Source organism: Chrysemys picta, chromosome 9 (genome assembly GCF_011386835.1).
Source record: "Chrysemys picta bellii isolate R12L10 chromosome 9, ASM1138683v2, whole genome shotgun sequence".
Classification (NCBI taxonomy): domain Eukaryota; kingdom Metazoa; phylum Chordata; order Testudines; family Emydidae; genus Chrysemys; species Chrysemys picta.
In genome coordinates, this window is record NC_088799.1 from 60,231,506 (window position 1) to 60,252,498 (window position 20,993).

The 20,993-nt window shown below is 48.0% G+C and overlaps 1 protein-coding gene across 12 annotated transcripts in view; it reads left to right on the forward strand.

The window, feature by feature from the left end:
• The window catches only part of MID2 (midline 2), a 465,133-nt gene that overhangs the window by 31,996 nt on the left and 412,144 nt on the right, over positions 1-20,993 (forward strand). For 2 of the 12 annotated variants that reach the window (XM_065557194.1, XM_065557193.1), the window contains one exon: positions 11,293-11,442. The exons of 9 other annotated variants lie outside the window; for them this stretch is intronic. The gene's annotated coding sequence lies outside the window, so the exon portion shown is untranslated. The remainder of the gene's footprint in view (positions 1-11,292; positions 11,443-20,993) is intronic. One more of the 12 variants, XM_065557195.1, reaches the window with a different exon arrangement.

The window sequence follows — 20,993 nt, forward strand, 5'->3', positions numbered from 1 at the left end:
CAAGCCTAAGTTGATTGTATCTAGTTTGCATATCAATTTGAGCTCAGCAGTTTCTCATTGGAGTCTGTTTTTGAAGCTTTTCTGTTGCAAAATTGCCACCCGCAGGTCTGTCATTGAATGACCAGACAGGTTAAAGTGTTCTCCTACTGTTTTTTGAATGTTCTGATTCCTGATGTCAGATTTGTGTCCATTAATTCTTTTGCGTAGAGACTGTCCGGTTTGGCCAATGTACATTTTTTTTCTCTTACTTAATTGGCCTCTCAGAGTTGGTAAGTCAACTCCCACCTTTTCATGCTCTCTGTATGTGTATATATATCTCGTCAATATATGTTCCATTCTATGCATCCGAAGAAGTGGGCTGTAGCCCACGAAAGCTTATGCTCAAATAAATTTGTTAGTCTGTAAGGTGCCACAAGTACTCCTGTTCTTTTTGCGGATACAGACTAACACGACTGCTACTCTGAAACCTGTACAAAATTTGAAGTTCTTCAAAATGCAATCCCCTTAACTCTGACCTCTCATAAATGCTGTTCTTTCACTAGTGATCACAAGATCTAATTACAATGCCAAACCCTCTGAAAAGCAAAATTGATGAACTTGAGTCATTGCTGTGTGACTCCTGTTTTATATGCAATAATGATGCTGTCATGAGTATTGATCAGCCTGAAAAGCCTATCTACAAAATCCCATCATTCTGCCATAAATGCATAGTGTTAGACTCTTCCTGTTTAAACCATCTAAGTATAGATTATTCTCATGAAACCTCAATTATAAGTGTTACACTAAAATATTCCATTTCCTATGTAGCAGGATCCCTTAAAAAAATTAGATACCCAGGTCTGTGACTGGGCTCTTAGGTGCTATGATAACACAAATTATTAATAACAGAACACCACAAATACTTTGACCCCCCTCACCCCTGCCCAAACATTGTGTAGGTCAGAGTTAAAGTGGTTGTGTTGCGATGAACTTTACATTTCCGATCAGAATAATGCGTGTGTCATTGCCAGTAGGATCACAGGTGTGGTGCCCTTAACTCTCCACTTCCTTGCCTTGGAGTTCTGGTGCTTTGCAGCCATCACTCAGTTCTAAAAGGAAGGGTTCGGCTTTGGAGTGTATAATGTGCTTTGGGCTCTCCCGATGGGAGGTGTTGCAGACAGCGCAGTACTTGCGTTCCTCCATCTTGTGCTCAGTCTGTGCTGCCAGCCGTGGGTTTGTTACACTGGAGCAATTCTACTCCTTTTCCTTGTGATGTCCCCAGGGAAGCCCTGTGCGGCTGAGTGACTCATTGACTGAGCTGCCATGGTGCCTTGGAAATGGACCTGGAGCCCTTTCAGTGGCCAGCAGTTCTGTTCTGCCCCCTCCCCCCAGTAGATACCCATCAAACCCCTGTCAGCTCATGCTGCCACAGGGAGTGGGGTGTGCAGTTTTGGCTGCTGATTGCCCCACTTACCCCTCTTGTCCTGCCGCTTGGGGCACTTACTCTCTCTGACCCCATCTGCCTTTTGGGTTTTGGCAGCAGTGAGATGAGATTTCTTCCAAGCCGTCATCTTAACTCTACCTTGGTATAACTACTTTTGAAATGATTTTTTAAGATCTGGTCTCCAGTCAGTTCTAAACTCCAGTGTCCTGCTGCTCCTCTGGATGATTTATACGCCATGTTTGCAGGAGTCCCTTCAGCAGAGTGGAGCTAGTAAAGCTGTGATTTGTTTGTGTCCCGTTCCTGTCCGGGAGACAAATGGCAGCTATGAAGCAGCCTGATGAACAAAAATAAAAAGGTGATTTGCTCGCCTTGTAGAGTTCTGATGATCGGGCATGGCTGGCGAGGTGAGCGTCCCAAAGGAAGCCTGCCTGTCTCTGTGTTAATAACTCAGGAGGTGTAAAGCCCATGCCGAGAGCACCGGAGCAGGCTGTTTGGCTCTCCCCAGATCTCCGGAGGGAATGAGCAGATCATGCTCAAAATATGCTTTTCCTTTGGGATCGCGATGTTTAAAGGTCAGCAGGATTAATGTGCAGTTACTTGTAGTATATTCATCTGTAATTTTGCAAAGGAGCTGCTGGCACCCTCGCAGGCCAAGCACGGAGGAGCAGGCTGAAGCACTGAGAGCTGCAGTGCTGCCCTGTCAATGCTCACTCTTCCCTTCCAAAGGGAAACTCCCACACCTTTGGAGTGTTGAGTTAGGCACTGAAATACCTGTAAGGATCTGGGCCCTAGAGCCCTGGTGGGTGCACTGAGCAGGACTGGGGTGGAGAAGGGATGGTCCGGGCACTAGCCTGAGACTTGGGAGACTTGATTCCATTCCCTGCTCTGTCACAGACTTTCTGTGTGATGTTGGTCAAGTCCCTTAGCCTGTCTGGACTCAGTTCCCTGAGGATGCTAGCACTGCCTTGCGCACGGAAGCACGTGAGGATACAAGCATTACAGACTGCAGTCCGCTCACCGTACGGGGTTCTGCCTGTGTTTGCCCTGTGCAGACAGGAGGCCTCACAGCTTCTTTAACTCCATGCAGCATCCTCCTGGGAACACGAGCGCCACTTACCCTTGTGCCTACAAGCGAGGGGTTGTTACGGCATATCAGCTGTTTTCATAGTAAATAACCAGTTAACCCCCAGCTCTGCTGCTGTCACTGTTCAGGTTTGCTGGCAACATGGAAATAGGTGGACTGTGCTGAGCTTCTGAAAACTTGCTAAGTTATTGGGTGAGGAAAAGGGGGAAGAAATGTAGGAAAGCTGGGAGGTGTATGCATGTGTAGGGCATTGGAGAGCTGGCTTCTGTCACTGACTCCGCTTGTGTGACCCTGGGCAAGCTGACTGCCAGTACTGTGCCTCAGTTTCCCCCTCTGGAGAATAAGATAATGAGCCTTACTTACCATTGCAAAGTGAGATGTGACCCTCAGTTAAAAGTGCCGCGTAGGTCCTAAGTATTTGCTGCTGTTGTTCCCATGAAAGGCCCAACGCATGGATGGGAATTTGCATTTCTGAGCATGGTGCCGGTCATGCAGCGGAGAGGAGGATCCTCATCTGGAAATAGCTGCACTTTGCAGCTGCCCTTGGGTCGCTTCCTCCAGCAGCAGACGGTGTATGAATTGGCCTGAGCCAGACCTGCTGAATTGATTCTTAAAATGTTTGAATTTATTAAAATTCTTGTTTAAGTGTTGTTGATTTTATAGTTTCGCCTGCGTTACAATGACAGCCGCTGGCACATTGATTTCATTGTGGCATAAAGAGCCATTGCCCTCTGCTATAGTGCTCCAGTTTAAATCCGTTCAAAGCAGATATTCTTCTTTGAGTGGTGTCCCTATGGGTGCCCCACTGTAGGTGTGTTTGCGGCCCCGTGCTGCTGATTGGAGAACTTCAGAAGCAGTGTCCCTTGGGACCGCACATGTGTTGTCTCCCTGTGCTGTGCCACAAGGCTAGCCAGTGCAGGCTTACCCCTCTGAGTTCCTTCTCAACCGCCCCTGGCTAGAGATGGAGCCATTACTTGTCAGTTAGTGGATCGTTAACTCTCCTTTTCATTTGTTAAACTTCAGCTTTTAGAAACCTTCTAACTTTCTTCTGACTCTTTATTTGGCCACACCTGAAAAAAGAAGAAAGAAAAGACTTTGTTCTTTTGCTCAACCCCGGTGGTGGTGGGGAACCCCCTGGACAAGTGTATACCTGGCTCTCTGGGCTTCAAGAAGTATTGCATTTGTAGTGAGGTGATTCCTGGCTGCGGACAAGTGTTCCCAGTGCATTTCGCTGCTTCGGTGAGGGCCACATCCAACAGTAGTGTTCCCTCTGTCAAGATCCCACAAGGACAGAGAGCGCCGCCAGAAAATCATCTGTATGGATGCAGCTCTTTGACCCCAGCCCTCCGACTGTCATGAGTCTTCCCCTCAACCTTTGACTTTGAAGAATAGTGAGTTGCAGAAATGGGCCAGGGACTCCTTTCACAAGTCGAAAAAGAGAGTGGGAAGTTCCCTCAACAAGCTCAGGGATAGCCAAAAGTGATCACCATCTCACTCAGTATCCTCAGCAACGAGATCGTCTGGCACCTACACCTCACAGCGACCGTCAGTGTCCAGTACCGTTGATAGGCCCACGGACCCTTTGGGCATGGGCACCGAATCTTCGGTACAGAGACACAAGGGCAAACACCCTAAGATGCTCCTGGTACGCAAGCTGATGTTGGTACCGCCAGTGGCATCAGCCCACCCGGCACCGGAGAGATGGGTATGGGCGAGGTCCCCATGTCCCCCAACACTAGGACACTTGGTATCGACGGAATTCCATCATGAGCATGTTGGAAGCTTGACTCTCTGTCCCTCGGTACCAAGATCATGGCGCCAAGCCATGGTCACCTGAGGGTATTTCCCCACTATCATGCCATGCCCCTCCAATGCCAAGCGAGGGATTGGATATCAAGCCAGAAGGAGTTTCACAATACTCCTCCCAAACTCCATATGGGACCCACTATTAACAGGGTCCGGGAATACACCACCAGATGGCACCACCACCATCCTGGTGCACCACCCATGGGCACCGCCACCGGGCCCTATGCCACTGCAATTGCTATACTGGGACCCCTGGGCAGTGCACAGACAGTCTGCCTCAAGGGCACCGAGCACTGCCCAAGAACCTCCCAGACATGCTCCCTCGGCCACAGCATCAGGGGCCTCAGGGCCTCAAGACGTGGAGAAACAGGAGGACGAGGTAAGACCTAAGGCTGTATCCTATTCTTCACTGGATGAAGTGGTCATGCCATCACCATGAAAAGAATGGCGGATGCTCTCCACATACCTAAAGTGCCAGTCAAATCTGCCTCCAGCTCCTGGTGCATATGGCAGCCGGCACGGTGGTGGTTCGTACGCCGGACTCCACGTGCAATGCTTATAGTTTTGGTTTATCTCGATTTACTGACCGAACAGGGACAGTCTGGACAAACCCCTGTCACTGCCCAGCAGGATCAAGAATTCCCTGGGCTGGTGAAAGAACCCGGCCAATGCATGTAAAAGGATCCCCTTTTCACAGGCACCACCTTCATCGCTCCTTACCACCAACACCTCCTTCATTGGATGGGGCGTGCATTTGAACGACCTCATAGCGCAAGGCAAATGGTCGCCTGCGGGGATCTCCCTGCACATCAATCTCCTTGAGCTGAGCGCGGTCAGGAATACCTGTGCCCATTTCCTCCCGCTGATAATAGGATCACGTACAAAAATCTTAACAGACAACATAGCCTGCATGTAGTCTATCAACCGTCTGGGAAGGGCCAGATTGCCCTCCCTATGTACGGCGACAATGAAACTATGGAACTGATGCATCTCTCACAACGTCACCTTGTCCATGGCTTCCCTTTTGGCCATGCAAAACTCGATAGCAGACAAACTCTGTCAGTCACACATTCCCTCACGACCACGAGTGGTAGATGCACCCATCAGTACTTCAGGACTTGTTCACATGGTGGGGAACACCATCCACAGATCTGTTCGCCACTACCAGATCAAGAAGTGTCCGCGATACTGTTCCAGGGTGGGGATTGGACGGCACTCTCTGGGTGATGCTCTCCTCCCCCCGTGGGACAAGAACCTTCTTTACCTCTTCCCCCCCATTTCCTCTTCTTCTGAGGGTCCTGCTAATGATAAAGAGGGACGGAACTTGTGTAATTTTGATTGCTTCCATGTGGCCGACACAGACCTGGTACCCTTGCCTCACGCAGTTTGTGATGTGTCCACCAATCTCCCTTCCGGCTACTTTGCACCTTCTCTCTCAGGACAAAGGGCACACCCACACATCCCAGTGTGGGGATTCTGCAGCTCAAAGCATGGTTCCTACATGGTTCCAGCACCTAGAGAGCTCATGCTTACAGGAAGTGCAAGAGGTTCTACTGTACAGCAGTAGACGCACTTATCCGCAGAAATGATCCAGGATCCAGATTTGGTGCACATCCCAACAGATCTCTCTGGTGTCAGTAACTCTTCCACATATTCTGGAATATGTCCTGACCCTTAAGGTTGGGGTTATCCCTGAGCTCTCTCAGGGTCCACCTCACAGCTACCACAGCATTTCACCAGCCCGCAGAGAGGTGCTCAGTACTATCACACCCAACAACTAAGAGGTTCCTTCAGGGAATTACAAACCTTTTCCCTCAACCTCGGCTTCCTACCCCCTCATGGGACCTAAACCTAGTGCTGAAAGGGCATATTAGGCTCCCCTCTAAACCTACGGCCACCTGTTCACTACCATACCTATAGATTAAAATGGTTTTTCTGATCAGGGTTTCCTTGGCTAGAAGAATTGGGGAAATAGCAGCTCTGATGGCACATCCCCCACACAGTGATCTTCCCAGATAAGGTCACACTCAGCCCACATCCAAAAGTGACCTTTTTTCACATGAATCAGTATATTCACCTTCCCCGCCTTCTACCCCAAGCCTCATCGAGACAATAGGGAGGCCATACTGCATACCCAGACGTTAGGAGGGCCCTTCATAGAATCATAGAATATCAGGGTTGGAAGGGACCTCAGGAGGTCATCTAGTCCAACCCCCTGCTCAAAGCAGGACCAATTCCCAAATAAATCATCCCAGCCAGGGCTTTGTCAAGCCGGGCCTTAAAAATCTCCAAGGAAGGAGACTTCACCACCTCCCTAGGTAACGCATTCCAGTGCTTCACCACCCTCCTAGTGAAATAGTGTTTCCTAATATCCAACCTGGACCTCCCCCAATGCAACTTGAGACCATTGCTCCTTGTTCTGTCATCTGCCACCACTGAGAACAGCTGAGCTCCATCCTCTTTGGAACCCCCCTTTAGGTAGTTGAAGGCTGCTATCAAATCCCCCCTCATTCTTCTCTTCTGGAGACTAAACAATCCCAGTTCCCTCAGCCTCTCCTCATAAGTCATGTGCTCCAGCCCCCTAATCATTTTTGTTGCCCTCCGCTGGACTCTTTCCAATTTTTCCACATCCTTCTTGTAGTGTGGGGCCCAAAACTGGACACAGTATTCTAGATGAGGCCTCACCAATGTCGAATAAAGGGGAACAATCACGTTCCTCGATCTGCTGGCAATGCCCCTACTTATGCAGCCCAAAATGCCGTTAGCCTTGGCAACAAGAGCACACTGTTGACTCATATCCAGCTTCTCGTCCACTGTGACCCCTAGGTCCTTTTCTGTAGAACTGCTACGTAGCCATTCGTCCCTAGTCTGTAGCAGTGCATGGGATTCTTTCGTCCTAAGTGCAGGACTCTGCACTTGTCCTTGTTGAACCTCATCAGGTTTTTTTTGGCCCAATCCTCTAATTTGTCTAGGTCTCTCTGTATCCGATCCCTACCCTCTAGTGTATCTACCACGCCTCCTAGTTTAGTGTCATCTGCAAACTTGCTGAGAGTGCAGTCCACACCATCCTCCAGATCATTAATAAAGATATTAAACAAAACCGGCCCCAGGACCGACCCTTGGGGCACTCCGCTTGAAACCGGCTGCCAACTAGACATGGAGCCATTGATCACTACCCGTTGAGCCTGACGATCTAGCCAGCTTTCTATCCACCTTACAGTCCATTCATCCAGCCCATACTTCTTTAACTTGGCGGCAAGAATACTGTGGGAGACCGTATCAAAAGCTTTGCTAAAGTCAAGGAATAACACATCCACTGCTTTCCCCTCATCCACAGAGCCAGCTATCTCATCATAGAAGGCAATTAGGTTAGTCAGGCACGACTTCCCCTTGGTGAATCCATGCTGACTGTTCCTGATCACTTTCCTCTCCTCTAAGTGTTTCATAATTGATTCCTTGAGGACCTGCTCCATGATTTTTCCAGGGACTGAGGTGAGGCTGACTGGCCTGTAGTTCCCCGGATCCTCCTCCTTCCCCTTTTTAAAGATGGGCACTACATTAGCCTTTTTCCAGTCATCTGGGACCTCCCCCGATCGCCATGAGTTTTCAAAAATAATGACTAATGGCTTTGCAATCTCATCCGCCAACTCCTTTAGCACCCTCGGATGCAGCGCATCCGGCCCCATGGACTTGTGCACGTCCAGTTTTTCTAAATAGTCCCGAACCACTTCTTTCTCCACAGAGGGCTGGTCACCTTCTCCCCATATTGTGCTGTCCATTCTATCTTGGTAGGACAAAGGCCTTCAGAAAGTCCCTAGACTGTTCCTCTCTGTGGCAGAAAGGTCTAAGGACTCAGCAATATCAGCCCAAAGACTCTCCAAGTTGTTCTTGAATTGCATCAGACACTGCTACCAAATTTGTAACATGACCCCTCCAGACTCGATCCATACACATTCCACAAGATCGATCTTCTCATCTCTCGCCTTCTTGAAGGACGTCCCCATCTTAGAGATCTGCAGAGCGGCAACGTGGGTGTCAGCTCACACCTTCACGGAACATCATGCGATCACTGGGGACTCTGCCTCTGATACCATCTTTGGCTACACAGTACGGTCATCTGTGACTGACCCGACTCCAAAGTCCCAGCCCTCCAGTGCAGGTACTGCTGGGAGTCACCTACAGTGGAGCACCCACAGGGACTCTACTCGAAGAAGAAGTTACTAACCTTGTGCAGTAACAATGGTTCTTCGAGATGTGTGTCACTATGGGTGCTCCATGACCTGCCCTCCTTCCTTCTACTTTGGAGTTCTCGCTATGACTCTGGGTAGAGAAGGAACTGAGGACTAGCCCGCACGCACTGGCTAGCCTTGTGGCACAGCACAAGGAGAGACCGCGTATGTGCAGGCCCAACAGACACTGCTTCCGAAATTCTGCAATCCGCAGCGCAGAGACGGAGACACACCTACAGTGGGGCACCAATAGGAACACTACTGGAAGAACCATCATTACTGCACAAGGTGAGTAACTTCTTCATCCTAGAGGAGCAGTATGCTGTGGGGGGCGTAATCTCCCAGTGCTGCCTCCTATTGGCCGCAGTAAATTGCTATCACACAAGGTTATGCTTCATTAGGGCTCAAACTCTCCCTGCACTGGGACACAGAAATTGCGGCATAATAGAAACGGCTGTTGGCTTCCCATTGCTAGCTGTTCTTTTCAACCCCCTTTCCTAGTTAGTGTAAACAGACCTGGATCCAAGTGACTACTGGTGCCAATGAAAACAGGTTTAATTCTTGAACGCTGAGTGCTGGTGTTGCCACTAGAATGCCCCGCAGCCAGCATAACCAGCAAGAAAGTAAACAAGCAGGTTTTCAGCTCTCAGCGCGACTGAACGCAGCTTTTCATGCTGCATGCTGGCGGCTGGGTTGTGGGTGGAATCCCATCTACTGGCATATGGGAAGGAATAAAAGCCTTCAGGGAAGCAATGAAGGAAGGGAATCATTCCCAGTGTCGGAGGATGGGATGAGAAGCTGAGGCTGGTAGTGAAGGGAGGAGGAGTTTAGCTTAAATATTAGGGGGAAATTGATGTGTCCCACTGCAAGCATGTGATACCCGTGCTTTGCATTGATGCAGAGTTCATGGGCCAGAACCAACGTCTTACAACTCAAGGGGTTTGGGACAAGAATGCGTGTGATTGTCACTCTGTGTGTTCCATCCTGCCATGGTGACTGGAGCTACCAGGATTTAAACAGGGTTTGGCTGGCCAGTTATCTTCTATGAAGAGATCAAGGCTTTGGTATGCATTCCCCTCCCCTGTGGCTTGCAGACCTCCCAGGTGTGCAGCTTGGGCTGCTGAGTAGTTTGAGGGGGTTGGAGCCTGGTGCAGTGGTTTGCTCTGGTTTTTGTTGACTGGCTGTTAATTGCACAGGGAGGAGATCGGAGGCTGATGCTTCCTGGCTTGTGGTTGCCAGAATGCTCAGAGCCGGAATGGATGCTGCCTTGACTAGAAATCAAAGGAAGCAAATGAGAAATAATGATGCGCTTGCAGCCTTGCCGAATTCTGGGGATCAGGCAAGAGGCGCTCTGCCCACTTTTATGGTCCTTCATTCCACAGGCCTTTGAAGGAAGCAGAAGGTGAAGATTTTCACAGCTGGTGTGTACAGCTGTGGCAGCTGCAGCTATCAAAGCCCTCCACGCACTGGGGGTGGGGGTGACTTAGTGAGTGGCTACAGAGGTGATTTTAAACTACTTTGATTGCAGAAAAATACATGTTGCTTTTCCTGCACACATGACACAAATCAGCTAAGCAATGGTAAGAATCATAGAATAGAATCATAGAATATGAGGGTTGGAAGGGACCTCAGGAGGTCATCTAGTCCAACCCCCTGCTCAAAGCAGGACCAATCCCCAGACAGATTTTTGCCCCAGATCCCTAAATGGTCCCCTTAAGGATTGAACTCACAACCCTGGGTTTAGCTGGCCAATGCTTAAACCACTGAGCTATCCCTCCCCCGTAGGTTAACACACTACATGTGCGCACACGCAGCATATTGCACTAAACAAGCCCTAGACATTGGATTCTGTTGGAGATTCAGATAGACACAGGCTCTTTGGCTCTCTCGGCATTGCCTGTAGAGGGGAGGGAGGAGGCTGCAAATTCTGTGGGGCCAGGGGAGAGTGTTATTCTTTATTTGTGTAGTGTGGAGTATTTGTGGGTGTTCCTAGAAACTGTAGTGAGGGTCTCAATCCAGAACCCCATTTTGGCCCCTTTAGTGTTGCTCCTGCAGTATCAAGCAGTTGGAAAGCCAGAATCTCCTCAGTGGGGCAGTGGAGAGCAGCCATGCTTTCCTCTCCAGGTCCTGTCAAAGGGATCATGCTTGGTCTGTTCCAGGGTGAGAAGGCATGGTTGTAACGTCATGCAGCACCCTTGGACTCCAAGAATGTGGACAAATTGGAAAGAGTCCAGCAGAAGGCAATGGAAATGATTAGGGGGCTGGGGCACATGACTTATGAGGAGACGCTGAGGGAACTGGGATTATTTAGTCTGCAGAAGAGAAGAGTGAGGGGGGATTTGATAGCAGTCTTCAACTATGTGAAATGGGGCTCCAAAGAGGATGGAGCTAGGCTGTTCTCAGTGGTGGCAGATGACAGAAAAAGGAGCAATGGTCTCAAGTTGCAGTGGGGGAGGTCTAAATTTTTCCTAATATCCAACCATTTCACTAGGAGGGTGGTGAAGCACTGGAATGGGTTACCTAGGGAGGTGGTGGAATCTCCATCCTTAGAGGTTTTTAAGGCCCAGCTTCACAAAGCCCTCGCTGGGATGATTTAGTTGGGGTTGGTCCTGCTTTGAGCAGGGGATTGGACTAGCTGGCCTCCTGAGGTCTCTTCCAACCCTAATCTTCTATAATTCCAGCAATCTCTGGCTGACAGGTGGCCCTTTTTGGGTCATTGCTATTTGGGTGATTTGATTTTTTTTTTTTAGAGCAGCCCTGCACTGCTCAGATTGCCCCAGGATTGAGGTGCTGCAGATGGCTCCTTTGTAGCTTCCGCAGCTCGGCTGCATCGAGTGGACTGATCTGAAGGTTGACCCCTTACCGTGCAGTCACCACCACCAAGAACCTCTCATGTACAGGTAACCTCTGTCATGTGGCATTCTGTTCTCTGTCTGCTAAGGGCCGCTGCTCGTGGATGCTAGTGCCTTTGGATAGTTTACAGGTTTCTGTAAAATCCTAACAAGTACACTGTAAACCTACCACCCATGGTCATCGTGAAGGATGGCTTGGCTTCAGACTCTTGCAGAACAGGGCTGGCTATATAGATCACCGGTTTCTAAGTGACATATCTGGTGTATGGTGTGTTAGGGAGCCTGCTTAAAAAAATACCATAGTCTTTGCTCCCAAGTACATCCTAATCCAGTCAGACTAAGCAAATGGAATAATAGCAGCTGATGGTTAAACATTAGGCAACATCTGTTATTGACATGATCCTTCCCCACTGCAAATTTTCCAACCCAGAGGACTATGACTCTTCATTTCACACTGGGTGAGTAGGAAATTGCTGCAGAGGGAAAGGTTTCATTTCAGTGTCAGAACAAATACCTTAATCAATTGATTAAACAGTATTAGCTGTTTAGAATGATAGGAAATACTTAACTTTGGTACGATGGAAGAAGAAAGAACTGCGGAGCATTGTGGACTGAGAGAATTTTGGGCAAGGCACAAATATAGAGATTATAACTTCTAGGTCATGACCTTTGATGGGGTGACAGGTATTTTGCATATGGAGAAGCCTAAAAATGTTGCTGTGTTGTTAGACGGCAGGGATACACGCAGAGCTGCTCAGTAAAGCAGAGATGTTATCGGGAAAGAACTCAACAAAACAAAACAAGCCACTTGTCCTGTTGTGTCAGGAATTTGTCCTTCTCTGTCAGTCATTCTGGGAAACTAAAGCGTACACAGCTCTCTGCTTGCAGTGGAAAAAAATAAGAGCAAACTGCTACAGAGTGCAGGTTGCATGGCAGCTTGCCTGGTGGCCCAGGGATGGATGTGTACACTGGGGCGAGTGGCCCTTGGCGCTCTGACTGCAGGGGCAGCACTGAGAGGTCAGAGCTGAAGAATCAAAGGAGCAGAGATGGGATTAATAGGACGTGTGACATCAGAACGGCCTGGTCCCGCCCTCCTGTTGAGGAAACTGGTGTTATGATCTCAGGGGGCCAAGGTAATATGGTGGGAGGGACACCCCCCTGAGTTGGCACCTTGTTATGGAAGAGGTGGAGCCTGGTCTTTGCTCATGCTTGGAGGGGATATCTCCAGCCTCTGGAGCAATGGTTGTGAGAGGTACACAGGCTGTGCCAATAGTGGATTCTATCATTAGGAATGTGGATGGTGGGTGGCTCGCCTACGGGCAGCAGAGGGTCGCATCTTGCAAGGCACTGAGACAGATTTCCAGACAGGCGTGGCCAGGGAGGAGCCCGTGTCTCCTGGTATGGTTAGGGAGGTGTAGGAGACAGGTCCTGGAAGCTACATTTAGATTGCTAGGAGAGAGAGGCCTCTGTGGCAGCTTTCCCTGGAATGCCTCCAGTTCCACACACACAGCCAGCTAGACCAGAGGGCACCTCAGAGCCCAGGTGAAGGTGACGGAAAGGAGTGGTTTATGTCTGGCAGTGGGAAACTTTTTGGGGAGGGCAGAGTCTATATGGAAGGGGAGCAGGGTTCCACACTTACCCAAAGGAGAGCCAGACAGCTGACATGCCCAGCTAACAAGGTTTCAGGGGGTTATTTATCCTAGTGGGAGGGGGAAAGGAGCATTCATGTTGGAGAAAGATCTCTGCTAGGGATGTTTATAACACAAAAGTCTCTTTATAGCCGGGAAAGGACAGGACAGAAATTATAGATAAACTGGGGCAGAGACAGATTGAGATCAGAGGTAAATTCTGAATAGGATCAAGGTGTTCGCTAAAGAAGCTAAATGAAAAATACACATTGCCAAAAATATAACAATAAATGTCTGTAGAGCAACACAAGAAGCTAATGTCTCAAAATGGGTGAACTCAAATGCCAGGCAATGGAAAAGGAGCCTGAGATGACAGGGATCACTGAGACCTGGTGGAATGACAAAGATCCACGGAAAAAGAAGAACAGGAATACTTGTGGCACCTTAGAGACTAACAAATTTATTAGACCATAAGCTTTCGTGGACTACAGCCCACTTCTTCGGATGCATAAGTGGGCTGTAGTCCACGAAAGCTTATGGTCTAATAAATTTGTTAGTCTCTAAGGTGCCACAAGTATTCCTGTTCTTCTTTTTGCGGATACAGACTAACACGGCTGTTACTCTGAAAGATCCACGGGATAGCGAGCACAGCAGATCAGTGTGCTAAACCTGGCTCTAAAGTACCCAGCAAGGACAGCTGAGATCCTAGAGGTGGGAGGGCATCATTTACCTGGAAGATTTCATAGACTCTAATGAACTAGAACTTCTAAATGGAGAGAGCCATACTGAGAAATTGGTAATAGTTTGTATCCAGAGTCACCAGAATACAAAGGTACTACCAGAGTTATATTGCTGACTCTTGATCATGGAAAGGATGCTGAGTATCTAGTGCTGAGGGAGTTTAAAGAGGCAACTAAGTCTAATAAAACAGCAATAATGGGTGGCGGCTCACATGTTAAGTGGTCAGATGTCACAATCAGACATGATTTAGAGAAGCAGTTTCTTGACACCGTGAGTGATTGCTTCCTGCAACAGCTAGTTTTACAGCACATAAGGAGAGAGCTATTTGAAGACAGCTAGCCAAAGACATAATTAAAACAACCCAAAATAACACTAGCAGCCGCCAAGGACCAAGAGATCCTTTCAGAATCTCAGAAGAGGCAAGCCTGTGAGAGAATGGGGGGTCTGCTAGACAACCAGAGAGTAAAGGAAGAAATTAAGGAAGAAGAAGAAGGATGTTGCAGAGAAGCTAAATTATTTCTTTCCATCTATCAAGAGGCAGTTGGGGAAGATAAAGATGAGCTATGGCAGAAAGTGAGATGCTGGAATAAATGGCTAAATTAAACAGCAGCAGATCATCAGGCCCTGTGACTGCTGCCAACTGTTCTGGAAGAATTCAGAACTGAAGTGACTGAGCTGCTAAAAGATCTTGTAATCTCTCATTAAAGTCAGCTGCTCCACAGGAGTAAAACCTTGTTGACGCTATCTTTAATTTAAAAAAAAGGTAGAAGGAGGGATTTTGGGAATTTACACACCAGTAAGGGCTTTTTTTAGTGCCAAGAAAATTAGTTGAGAAAATAATTAAAACTAGAGTTAAAAAATACTTTGCGGAACGTGACAGATTAGGGACCCCCAAACATCATTTCTGTACAGGAAAACTAGGCCTGTCTAGTCTACGAGGATTCTGTTAGCATTTCAACAAAATGATAGTGGAGAACTGGCTGAGATAATTTATTTGGACTTTTAAAATCCTTTGTCAAAGTCCATGAGTTATTAAGGAAACTAGATAGTCATGGGATTAGAGTAAAGTTTTTTGTCATGAATTAGAAACTTACTTAGGGCTACTCTGCAGTTCTGTGCTACATTGGCACAGCTGCAGGGCATCTGATGAAGATGTAATTACTCCACCTCAACAAGAGGCAGAAGCTGCTGACATAACGTGCTGTAGACACTGCTTTAAATTGATGTAATTTACATCACTCAGGGGGGTGGCTTTTTCGTACCCTTGAACGACATAACTTACATCGACTTAAGCAGTAGTTGTACACGAGCCCTAAGAGTCAGAAAACAAGAGCAAGATTGTGTGCACATGTATGCATGCACAAACACTAATGTGCGCACACAAACGCTCAAATTTCAACATTGCCAAAGGTTTTTCACATTCCAGGTTTCCGTTCTGGGCCTGGTGGTTTTTGTTTATTACATTTACACACACACACACACACACACACACACACACACAGAAAAGATGGTGCAAAGTAAAGCATGACAAAGTTAGGAAATGCCAGAATTAAGGTTGCCTGTCCAAATTTAATTTGGCCTTCTTGTGTGTATGCATTGTGACAGTCTTTGATTACGTCATCACATACTGTTTTTTCCACAGACCCCCTGCCTCATTCAGTGCACAGGATGGATCTACTCTGGGGATGCATCAGGGTTGGGCAGTGAAGGGGACTGTCCTCTGTAGGACCTGAGCTTCCTTTGTTGCAGAAGCTGGAATGTGTTTAGAGAATGAGGCAAGGACATTCTCATGAGTAGGGCAATTGAATTTTGCCCTGAAGAACTGGATTGTATCCCGCCTGCTTCAGAGTATAGTGGTGGTTGAGCTTCTCAGAGAAAAGATCACCGAATTTTTTAACACGAGCAAAACATGTTTATCCTGAGACTTGTTCTTAGAAATGGCTGAACTGTTTTGGTTTAAATAAGTAAAAAAAAAAAAAAAAAAAAAAAAAAAAAATCAGCTTGAGGCAGACACCCAGCATGGAAAATTTTGGCCCAAATGGTAAAAGTTACAAGTGGAAAGTTACAAGCAACTGAAAACGGTCTTAAATTGGGAAGTGTCAGGTAACCTTAACAGGTGGTGCTGCCAGCTCTGGCTTTAATTATCTGCAAAAAGAGTTGACTAGTGAGCTGCAAAACGTGCAGCTAACACACGAGTATTTTGACTAGTCAGTTCTAAAGAAGACTGAGGAATTGGAGAAGGAACTAATAGAGGTGAAATTCAGCACTGGCAAATGCAAGACAATGTGTATTGGAAGGGAGAATGTGATCTATTCATGCACCTTGGTGGGTTCTAAATTAACTGTAACCACTTAGGCAAGAGACCTGGGTGTCCGTGTACACTGGTCAATAAAACTACTGCTCAGTATGCAAAAGGCATACTTAACCTGTGGAACTCATTACCACAGGATAGCATTGAGGCCAAGTGCTTAGGAGGATTAGATTTTTATGGGGTAAAGAGATTATCCACAGCTATGTTAGGTAGGATTTTTTTAAAAATGTGGTAGTACCTTCATGTTTCAGGGCATAAATTAACTCCCTAATCAGATGGAATTATGAAGAAATATTCTGTTTGTGGCGATTCTTCCATAATTGGCTAATATGGGGTTTCTTGCACTTTCTTGTGAAGCATCTGTTACTGAGTCACTGTCAGAGACAGGCTAGCAGACTGTAAGGATCACCGGTCTAATCTGGTGTGACAAATTCCTAACAAATGCATAGAAACGGCAGCCATCAGTTTTGAGCATAAAGGTACCATGTTGAGCTGTAACTACATTTTGGGAGTTGCATGGACTGGATACATGAGAGTGGGCAGTTCACTCCTCTCTGGTCACTGGTTGCAACAGCTGAGTGAGCTAAGCAGTGCTTACAGTAACCCCAAGGGATGCCATACAGTAGCGGAGATAAATCCCACAAGACATTGGTTTGGGGAGGATCAGAGCCAGAGTTTAAGGTTCTAGTGTGGGCAAACCACGATTAGGAGAAGAGGGAGAAGATTTTGCAAAATGATGTTTTTAAGGTGGGTGTATCTTGGGAACCCCTTGCTCCAATGACTAGGGTTGCCAACTGTCTAATCACACAAACCCAAACACCCTTGCCCTGCCCCTTCTCTGAGGCCCCGCCCCCCACTCACTCCATTCCCCTTACCCCGTCACTCGCTCTCCCCCACCCTCACTCACTTTCAGCTGGCTGTGGCAGGAGGTTGGGGTGCAGGAGAGGGTGCCATTCTCTGGGCTGGGGGTTGAGGCCGAGGGGTTTGGAGTGTGAGAGGAGGATCCAGGCTAGGGCAGGGGTTTGGGGTGCAGGAGGGGGTGCAGGCTCTGGGAGGGAGCTTGGGTGCAGGAGGAGGCTCAGGGCTGGAGCAGGAGGGTGGGGTGCAAGAGCAGATGCAGGCTCTGGGAGGGAGTTTGGGTGCTGGGAGGGAGTTCCAAGCTGGGCAGGGGGATGGGGTGCAGGAGAGGTGCGGGGTGTGGCCTCTGGTTGGGCGGCGCTTACCTCGGGCGGCTCCCAGAAGCAACTGGCATGTCCGGCTCCTAGGCTTAGGGGTGCCCAGGTGGCTCTGCGAGCTGCCCCTGCCTGCAGGCACCGCTCCCGCAGCTCCCAGCCAATAGGAGCTGTGGAGTCCTGCGGTCAGAGCGGGGACAGCGCGCAGAGAACTCCTGGCTGCCCCTTTGCCTAGGAGCCAGAGGGACATGCCGGTCACTTCCGAGAGCCATGTTGAGTCGGGGCAGGTTGGGAGCCTGCCTTAGCCCCGGGCCCTCGCTGCACCACCAACTAGACATTTAGCGGCCTATTAAAATCTCCTGGATGGCTTTCAATAGCCGCCGGGAGATTGATGCCGATTCCGGGAGACTCCTGGCCAATCTGGGAGTGTTGGCAACCCTACCAATGACCCCAGGTTTGGACTGCTCATGCTACCCAGTGAGGCATTACAAATTTTGAGATAATCCGAGTAAGTGTGCCCTTGTTGCTAAGAAGGCTAATGGCATTTTGGGCTGTATAAGTAGGGGCATTGCCAGCAGATCGAGGGACATGCTCATTCCCCTCTATTTGGCATTGGTGAGGCCTCATCTGGACTACTGTGTCCAGTTTTAGGCCCCACACTACAAGAAGGATGTGGAAAAATTGGAAAGAGTCCAGCGGAGGGCAACAAAAATGATTAGGGAACAAAGAGTAATGGTCTCAAGTTGCAGTGGGGGAGGTTTAGGTTGGATATTAGGAAAAACTTTTTCACTAGGAGGGTGGTGAAGCACTGGAATGGGTTACCTAGGGAGGTGGTAGAATTTCCTTCCTTAGAGGTTTTTAAGGTCAGGCTTGACAGAGCCCTGGCTGGGATGATTTAGTTGGAGATTGGTCCTGCTTTGAGCAGGGGGTTGGACTAGATGACCTCCTGAGGTCCCTTCCAACCCTGATATTCTGATTCTAAGCATGCAGATTTTAGAGCATGGAGAAGTCTCGCCCTTTAAGCAGATAGCGATGCTCAATCTTACCTACAGTGGAGTTGGTGCTCCGCTATAATACCTGCTCTGCAATCTATATAGTGTCAATGTTGCATTCAATGACTTCTGCTGTCTTTGTCCTCTTTATTTGGCATACATTGATTCCCACCCCCCCTCCTTGTGTTTTGAATGGAGCTGAAATTAACACAGCTGCTTTTGTTTCTCAGCATCAACAACAACTTGCCATCAGTGTTGTTTTTATCCTGCCACAGCTTCTTTGTCCTTTTTCTAATAGGCCGGCACTCTAGTGAACAGGAAGTACCCATGTACTGATACGTATGACATGCTTGGCAGAGCAGAATCTGCCTATTCTATTAGGAGAAAAAGGATTACAAAAGGGTGGAAGCGACTAAGTAGAGACCTTTGTTCACACCAACTTGCTGATAATGAGCTCCAGCGAGAGAGGCTTGTTGCTTCAGAGGTGAAGGTTCTGGCAGGCCACAGCGGGTCCTTGCATCAGGGATTTAAGGTGAAGTCAGAACCAGAACATGTTCGTTGCAGTAAATGAAAATCTGGTCAGTGACTGCCCTGCCAAGCACTCTCTGCACTGCAATGGCACCTACTGATCCCAGGAACCATTAACTTCTCTTTGATTTTGCAAAGCCTCCAACAGGAATATTGAGGTTACTTTCCAGCACTGTCACTGCCTGAGACTGCTCCTTAATTGGGATAAAATAGCCTCTGATTAACACCACCATCTCAGAAAATCTCCTTCCCTGTTTCCCATGTGCTCTCATGAAACCAATTGACTTGACAGTGCAGGGCACAATCGGCAGGGTGCTGGGGCAGCAAAATAGCTAATGATGGTGTGTTGTGGGAGTGGCTGCTAGGATGAAAACTGTGATTATTTTCCACATTGCCCAGGCTGGTGAGAGTTCTGGGGCAGAGTTGCTGAGGATCTCCTCAGGCATATTAGGAATGGGCCAGCACTGCTCCTAGGATCCCGACCCTCAGCGGCCTGTGTTGGGTTATCTGTAAAAGGATCTGTAATCTGCTTCTGTGCGCAGTGCTGCTGAGTTCTCTCTTCTTCTCTTTTAAACCCTGTTGATCAAGTTCCTTTGACTGACTCACCTGCACTCTGCCCACTAACTCACCTCTGTGTTTAGTGATGCAAAGTGTGGCTCACACATCAAGTGTGGAGTTCTGGATTGTGGTACGTGGCTGCTTTTGTCTTCAGCATAGAGTTGTAGCTCACAGGCTGCAGCTCCCAGCATGTAATGCTCCATCCTGACCAAAAGGGGCTCTGCCGGCCACGTCCTGATGTTAAAGATGAAGGTGGGTTGTGGGTACTGGCCCCACTTTGCCTGCCCCTTTGCTGGAGAGTTAGAGGAACCCTGGCAGCAGAATGAGACTTTCAGAATTTGATCTACATTTAAAATTGCCCCCTTAGGTGCTAAATATTTACCAATTTCTTACTGAATTAGCACCTTAGATGAGATTTTGATCAAGCAGAAAGAATGCTGGAAATAGCTGATGTCTGATACCTGAACCCCTCTGCTGAGTGGGTGGGAGACTATCGGCTGCTGCCTGGAATGAACTTTCAGCAGAATTTCTGCTTAAATATCAATGGAGACCAATGTGAAGCTGCTTGTTACACCAACATTTTGACAAGCAGAGGCCCTGGGTAGATATGCTGTGAAGGCAACGTGTGTACCGATGGATTATATAACTACATGGAAAGTCATCCCACCCAAGTGTTTCCATGGCAAAAATATTTGCTTTTATGTTGAACTTTACTGAAACACTGATTCCTGTAACTGTAGCCCTGTCCAACAGCTGCTTTCCTGTAGTTTCCCCAGAGGGTGATTTGTGCTGTGGTTTGGAATAGTTGATCTCGCAGACCCTCATGCAGAGCCTGTGCATTATGACACATGCTGCTGCCCTCATATGCCTTGTTAATATTGTATAGTTTTTATATTTAGGGAGTTAATTACTGTAAACAAAGCAGATTTTAATCTAATCAGCTGTTCTATCCGCTGCATCAATCACAGACATCAAAGTGAACATAAAAGAAAGAAGAATAAAAGCACTTTGAAAGCAGAGCCAACTGATTCACCCAGGTGCATCTGGACTAGCTTCCCAGTCCATGTCGTTTCTCTGTTTGCTTTAGACCCATTTCAAGACTTCTTTCCGTTATCCTAGATCTGTTAGATATTGCAGTGCTGGGCAAAGGAGATTACCATAAGAATGGCTGTATGAGAACAAAGCAATGTAGTCCAGTTTTTTGCCTCCTAGTGCTTGAAGGAAGGTGTAAAATCTCTACAGTGCATCTGCCTGTGTGATGCCGTCGTGAGGGACTAACTAAAATGGTGAGCAATTGTGACATAAAGCAGTGGTTCCCAAACTTTTCCCCTGCATGACCTCATTTTCAGATGCATTGTTTCCCGTGATCTGGACAGATTGGTGTCCTTCAGACAGCATGACCTGGCATGGACCCTACGTGCAAGATCACACTGTGATTTTACAAATTGGTGTCCTCCACACACCTGGGATTGCCATGACCCAATCTGCTGATGGAGTGTCCCAACTTGGGATCGCGACCCGTAGTTTGGGAACTGATGCCGTAAAACAGAAGGATGCAAGTCCCTTGGGAATATCCTAGACATTGTAGCTGCAGCAGGTGTTATTCTTACTAACCAGTTGCACCAGTGACTCCATAAAGAAGGTTGCAGAAATCTTCCCTTTATAATCC